At 43.3% G+C, this 7829-nt stretch overlaps 1 pseudogene across 1 annotated transcript; it reads right to left on the reverse strand.

The window, feature by feature from the left end:
* Positions 1–6517: 6517 nt before the first annotated feature.
* LOC306664155 (small ribosomal subunit protein eS6-like) lies at positions 6518–7368 on the reverse strand (annotated as a pseudogene). The gene has a single exon. The product of its transcript is annotated as a small ribosomal subunit protein eS6-like (transcript).
* Between the last annotated feature and the right edge of the window lie 461 nt (positions 7369–7829).

The raw sequence follows: 7829 nt of genomic DNA on the forward strand, positions 1-7829 counted from the left end.
ACCTATCTTTAAGAGATTAACCAAGGTCAATCCTCTCAGGTCTTCTGTGAGCACCATAGCCCCAAAAATATTCCACAGATTTTCTGTCCCTTGGGCTTTCAAAATTTTGATCAAAATCTTTCAAAATCATTCTATCTTGATAACATGACAACTAAGTTGGTCAAGATCCCAGCAAGCAGCACATTCACATTAGAGTAGCCTGAAATGCATTTAATAAAGGGATTATTTGCAGAGGTATTGGGGAGGCTATCAGGACACATCAGCAGCTGGTATAAAACCCAAGTCCGGCCATGGAGGGTCCCCTAACTACTCCTAGGGCAAGAACAGAAAGCAGTGTGGTTCCTGAACCCAATACACAGAAGACGCCCCAGGAAGTCCACATCACAGGAGCTGACACGTTCAGTTGAGGAATTAACCCTGAGGGTGGGAGACGGCTGATGAACACCTCACCTTGCTCCCTCTCTCCTCCTCCTCTCCCTCCCGCCCCTTACTGACATCCTGCACAGGTAGAACTCCACCAGAAGCGAACGGGCAAGAGAGCTTGTTGTCCCGGACCAGTTCTCTAACAAGGATGGATCATCTGGAAGGCTATTAAAATGAGTCCTGTCCCCAGCACCAGCGTTTCTGATTCAGACAGTCTGGCGTGGGCCTTCAGATGTTCCCAGAAGACCGCAGCAATGTCGGAAGCTGAGCCCAAGAGCGTACACTGAGAGACACTATCACGAACCCCACCACGTAGGCCAGGCTTCTGGGTAGGAACAGGGTGCAAGGAGTGGAAAGGTGATCCAGAAGGACAGAGGGCACCTTACACACATGCACATGTTGAATCTGTGTCCTCAGACCAGACTTTGATCTCTTCCCAGGTTAGCAACACGCACTCCCATACTCTGGCAGAAAGCCACAGTCCCCAGTAAGTCACACAGTTACGGGGGCGACTGACACTACAGTGCTCTATGTTGCTGAACCATGGTGTTCAGTGGGCTAGGCATATTCAAACCATTTTGATTTATATTTTCAACTTATTTGGGGTTTATCAGGATGTAACCCCATCATAAGTCAAGGTGAATCTGTTCCTAACTCTGTTTCAAAAACAATGACAATACATAGTGAATGAGTACAGCTGTGTTCCAATAAACTTTCTTCTTCTTTTTTAAAAAAAAGTGTTTTTCCATTTTTATTGGTGAATATAATTGTATTCATTGTTAGATCTCCATACATACACACGAAATAACAAGATGATTTGACCAGTATCTTTCCCCTATATTTCCCTCTTTATTCTACTGATCTCCCTTCAATTTTCATGAGATCCCCATACATGCATCTGTCTTTTCCTTTTTCTTCTTCTAGCTTCCCCATGAGAGATAACATACGACCCTTGACTTGCTGAGTTTGGCTCATTTCACTTAACGTAATGTTCTCAAGTTGCATTTCCTACAAATGACAAAAATCATACTACAAGAATATATGCACTCCCATTCTATAGCAGCATGATTCACAATATCCAAACAACTGAACCAGCCCTCCATCAAAGGATGAGTGGACAAAGAAAATGTAATTTACGTATATACATACATATATAAAATATATATACATATACATGTGTACATGTTATATACAATAGTTTATTCAGTCATATAGGAAAATGGGTTTTACTGTAAACTCATTTAACTCTCAACTACGTTTCAAGAACAACCACTAGAATCATTCACTAAGTGACCACATATAAAAACCAAGCACTTTTTGTCCATTATCTCTTCGCCTTGAGGAAACCTTGATCTGATCTGTTCCACTTAGGATCAGTAATCAGGCAGCTCTCAATTCAGTTCTTAAGCAAATGTTTCACACCTACTCTGTTCCAGGAACTATTATTTACTCAGGATCCAGAGGTGAATGATACATCCACCGTTTCCTAGCTTCCTGGAGTTAACCTGCTAATGATAAGACATCAGTTAAGGTTTTCTGGCTGCCAGCAACAGACATGACCCCCAGTAACTTGAAAAAAGAAATGTAAACTAAAAGTGTTGAGAAAAGATTGAAATGTCGATTAGGCCTGAGGACAAACAGGTCATCCATTCCTCCAGAAGGATGGAAATTCAAATAAGCTCATGCAAGAACAGCCGGGGCATAGGCCCTACCCCTGGATGCCCTCTCAACACACCCATGGATGGGGACCTGCTGCAATTAGTTTTCAAATCTCCCCAGATGGTTCCGACTTGGATCAAGTTGTAATACACTTTCCAAAATCACCCAATCCCCCTCGTCAAGTAGAATAGAGGCAACAATGTACTATATATTTGTAGTACTTATTTTTTTTAATTTTTAATAGACTGCATTTTGATTCATTGTACACAAATGGGGTACATCTTTTCATTTCTATGTTTGTACATGTAGATTCATACCATTCGTGTAATCATACATGTACATAGGATAATGATGTCTCAGTCAACCATTTTTCATACCCCTCCTCCCTCTCATTTTCCTCTAATCTCAAGTTCCTCCATTCTTCTCTCACCCCCCACCCCCACACCCCCATTATATATCATCATCCACTTATCAGGGAAAACATTCAGCCTTTGGTGTTTTGGGATTGGCTTATTTCACTTAGCATGATAGTCTCCAGTTCCATCCATTTATCTGCAAATGCCATAATATTTTTCTTTATGGCTGAATAATATTCCATTGTGTACATATACCACAGTTTCTTTATCCATTCATCTATTGAAGAGCATCTAGGTTTGTTCCACAATCTAGCTATTGTGAATTGAGCTGCTATAAACGTTGATGTGACTGTGTTACTGTAGTATGCTAATCTTAAGTCCTTTGGATATAAAGCAAGGAGTGGGATAAATGGGTCAAAAGGTAGATCTATTCCAAGTTTTCTGAGGAATCTCCACACTGCTTTCCAGAGTGGTTGCACTAATTTGCAGCCCCCACCAGCAGTACTTATTTCTTTTCAAAGCATTCACAGAAGGCTGTATCTCAAGTGAGCCTCTTGACCGCCCTGGAGGCAGACAGCTGGTACAGATGTTAGCTATTATTCCTCCTTAAAGTAGGAGAACTGGAACAGGTGAGCGAGGCCCCCAGTTCACACAGCAAGTGCATGGCAGAGCTGGCACTAGGACTCGAGTCTCCATAAAGTAGAGGTTCCTTAACTTCAGAGTGACTAGGATACTCTGATGCTTGTCCAGCAAAGTGTCCTTGGCTCCGAACTCAGAGCTTCCCATTCAGTACATATCAAATGAGGCTCAAGTACTAACACTGTTGTCAAGGTGATTCTGATGCAGACGGTCCCACAATTTCCAGTGGTGAGACTACCACAAAGTAAATAATCTTTGGTCCATGACTTTGAATATTATTCTGCCCAGAAATAAGAGAAAGGATCAGCTGATCTAACTTGAGGCTCTTTCCAAATCCATGGTGTTTCATTTGTTTTTGTTTTTGTTTTTGTTTTTTTTCCTTCTCTTATTACCTACCAATGTCATTTTCCAAAGAAATAATAGTCAAAGAAAACTGCTAGGCCAGTGACAATCGATGAATTTATTGCCAACGTGGATGAACCAGTAGTGGTATCTTAGAGTCCTGGATTAAGCAATGAGGCTGCACGCCGACCTAGCAGGAAAGCAGACGGATGGGTTAGTGACATCTGCAAGGGACACTGAGGATTTGCCAGACCCGCACTCCATTATTCCAGGCAATACGTTATTCCCAGTTCTGTACTTTTCCTTAAAGAACACTTCTACAAAGACTTAGTTTCTGGCTACAGATAATGAGAAATGACTTTTTAAATTGCTTCCATATTGCCCATATACTGAGTTCTTGAGACTTTCTGGATGCCATGATTCAAATGTAAATATCCCCTGAAATCCATCAGTGTCTGGGGAGCTGATTAAGCACCATGGACTATAACTGTTCCCTTTTCTGATCTTCAGGCGATTTTTATTTTTGCCCGCTGACATATTACCATGGTGAGGGGACTTTCGCACACATTCCGCTCATGATAACGGATGAGGTGTGAAATTGATTCTGAACACCTAGGAGGGTTACGATTTATCTTCATACCTTAGGCCTTGTGGCGCTTTACTAGGTGAATCCCGACTGCACTCAGAATCCAACCAACACTTCTAAAAACCCTTGGTGACTCCATATGTATTAAATACAGATGTTCCACACCTGATATCCTTAAGGAACTCTTTTCATTTAATCAATAAATATTAACTGAACACCTCGAGTATGCCACAAACTTTTCTGGGAGCCGCAGATATCACACTGGACAAGAGACAAGGTCTCTTCTGAGCCACTTATTACTAGATAAACTGGTTCTCCTCCCTGAGAAGCTATACTCACCATTGGGTAAATGCACAACCATCAATGGGGACTGATACCTGAGGTGGCCTCAATTGAACATTGTCCCACACTTTTCTGGACCACACACACTCAGAAGGGCCAACCTGATGATGGCTAATACCTTTCATAATTTTAACACTGTCACCCTGGGTACAAATGACGAGCCAATAGAAATCTCTAATAAGGGTAGGCATCCTGCAAGTCTCTCAAGAAGTCACTAAGTGGAGAAGGAGCTTCAGGCTAGCAACAGCCTTCCCAAACAGGAAGTGTATAGACCCTGGGAAAGTATCTCTCTTCTGCCAATCAGAAGAGAGCAGAGGGTGGGGCCTAGCAGAGGGTGGGGCCAGGTAAATGGAAGGCAGGATGTTGGAATCATAGCAAAATCAGTGGGGTTTTTTGTTTGTTTTTAAATACACCCTCCTAGGTCTCTGTCTTCCACCCCAAAGTTCTGCTTCTGAATTTCTGATTTGGCCTCAGGTGCATTTTGAAAAATTACTCACAGGTGATCCTAATGAATCAGAACAACCTTCGAGTTCCACTTGGATACAAGTTGGGCATCTATCAAAATACAAGGTGCAAACTATAGCAGAATTAGGGGGTATAAACCCATGGGTGTGGGAAGCTGGAATCTGGTCCCGATTTTGTCCATCAGCTGTGTGGCCTCAGATTAGCCTCGGAGATTTTGGGCCCGTTTCATGATACACACAATGAACAGGAAAGGCAAACGAGATGCCTTATGAGCCAAGATTTTGTGCTTATGTTTTTTCCCCATCTGCAGACCAGTTTCAGACAAAAGATTCATCCCCAGTAGAAATGATCACAGTTAAACCGTTCTTACAGGAAAGTGATGCTTACTTAAAACACATCACTGTGCCATCAGTGCACAGTGAATTTCAATGTCTTCAGCATCCATACTTGAGCTTCCAGGGTATTTGGTGCAAATTTTCTACAAATTCCTCGGCCGCAGACCAGGCCTTGTGCTGACTCTCCCCCTGCATTCTGCCTCCCCACTCCTTGTCCCACTTTGTTTCTGGGCAGCTGGAATAGCCAGTGACTGACTGAAAGTGGCAGCTACTGAATTTCTCTAATAGGTCTATAAATTTCTTATTATTATTAAAGAATCTAGAGTTGTGGCCTTTTTTTGTTTTAACACAGACTTTAAGCAGACTGACATTTTGCTTTATCATTTCCACTTGATGAATATATTTGATCTTTTTGGTTCCGACTGCCTGCTTTTCTCTACTCCACTAACATACCCCTACCCACATATGCCCTGTGACCATAATGACTGACCACTGGCCGTAGGACAGAGGATGAACATCAAGACTTATATTTACTGTATTTTTTTCATAAAGATAAGCTCCTTTGAAATACTGCCGAATGACATTAAAATCTGGGAGTCTTCTTGCCCATTCGAACTCATTACGTAGTTCCTATTCCTATCTCCAGCCAAGCCCTCCTCCAAAGTGAACAAGGGCAAGTCCCTGGGAATTCACCACTTGGCAGTGGACTTGGCCAGCGCTTATCTTTGGAATGGGGCTTACACGTACTACCCCCTGAGAGTCTGAGCACGGTAGAACAATAGGTCTCATGCTTTTCTGTGATAAGAATCTCAGCGATGTGACAATTCTGTGCCCCCCTCTGTGCCCTGCCAGAGGCACGTTGCCAGATCCGGAAGCCAAGATGTTACACTTCCAATTCTCACGCTAGGGCTTTTGATTAGGTTCGACCAACATGCATCAAGCTGAAAACAGACAAGAAAGTTGTCCTGGTTCTGGCATGGACAGAGGTAGTATCCCTCCAGCAATCCAGCAGCAGGGCACAGCCCCCCCGAGGCCCCTGCACCACCTAGGTGGGCTCCAGACCATCAGCTTCCTCATCAAGCAACACCATCAGCAGCATATTCCTTTTCCTTCCTATTCCTTTTCTCCACCTTTGTAACCCTAATAGACACAGCAGTGCCCCCTCTTCCTCGGGAGATATGCCCCAAGACCCCCCGAGGATCCCAACAATCATGGATAGTACCAAACTCTACCTCCCATTTTTCCTAGGTATGCCTACCCATCATAAGTTTTAATAAAGTTTATAAACTAGGCACAGTAAGAGATTAATAATAACTAACCAAAAACTTATTTTTTTGAAGACCAGATCTTATTGTTACTCTTAAAAATTCTTATTTTTGACTGGACTCAGACTCAGAAGTAGAAGCTCTCAGAGAGGACGGCTTGTCTCTTGGCAAGCTGTTCCTGGCATTTTTCTTTGGCTTCTTTCATTCTCTTGGCCAAAAATTTGGCATATTCTTCAGCCTCTTCTTTTTCTTAGTATGCCCTTTCTTCAGAGCCATACGCCAGCGCTTGTATTGCAGGACACGTGGAGTAACAAGACGCTGGATCTTCGGTGGTCCCGGCTTTTTACCTTCCTTGTTTAAGGGTTTTCTGACAACATGCTGGCAGATATAGTCTTCCTTAGACTGAAAAGTTTGCGGATTCTACTACCTCTTTTGGGCCCCAGTCTACGAGGTACAGTAGAATCCATAAGTCCAGGAATATCCTTCTCTCCTTTTACAATAACCAAGTTAAGAACCCTCAGATTAGCATCCACAATGCGACCTGGAACAGATCTGCACTTTCTCCAGTGCGCCTTGGTCTGTAACCAGAGTGCCCCTGACTCAGTAGCAGATGAACTCGGCGATGGGTCAAGATACCCTGCTTCATGAGGAAGCCTTGTTTGTCATTCCTGCCACTGATTCGGACCACATAACCCTTCCATCCTTCACCCTGAGTGTTAGCAGCAACTTCTGTGGCCCTACGCCTCTCATAAAAAGTACAAAATTTGCGTTCATCGTCCACTCAATGAGTTTCTGGCAGCCAGTGGCTGGGAGGGAGATATTCAGCTTCATTTTCATGCAGCTGATCTCCCACCCAAAAACTTATTTTGAAAGGTATCCTTTCTCCTTCACCAACTTCAACTCTGCCAGCTATGTGGTAGCAGCTTCATCAACAGATGTAGGCTCCCCATTTTTAGGTTTTTTCAGCCCAAAACCTGTTCCTGAATCCACGTGACCATGGCTCACTTGCAGCAAATGGCGTGGAGTCATTTCAGTGGATTCCTTGCTGAAGTCTTCTGTGTGACTTAATGGCGCAACACGCAGCCTTCGATAAGAACGTGCCTTCTGATCACGTGCCCCCCCATCACATGCCCCCACAAACTTAATGCCTTTTCCATCCCGGTAGCCATCTGTCACGGGCTGTGGCTGTACCTTGCTTGGTTTAAAGTACAACAGCAAAACCAGCACAAATTTCTTTTTCCTTCTTCACAATTTCACAGATCAATGACGGTTTCTTCTTATAGATCTTAGAAAACTTGGCATCAGATCTTGCATCTTCTTCCCCTCATCAAGTTCAGAACTTTCACTTTTTCACATAAAGGGAAGCACTTTACTGCTGCCCTCGAGCATATCTGATCCATGGGCACAACTACTCTTG

The sequence above is a fragment of the Sciurus vulgaris genome (assembly GCF_902686455.1).
Source record: "Sciurus vulgaris genome assembly, chromosome: 6".
In the NCBI taxonomy this organism is placed as follows: Eukaryota; Metazoa; Chordata; class Mammalia; order Rodentia; family Sciuridae; genus Sciurus; species Sciurus vulgaris.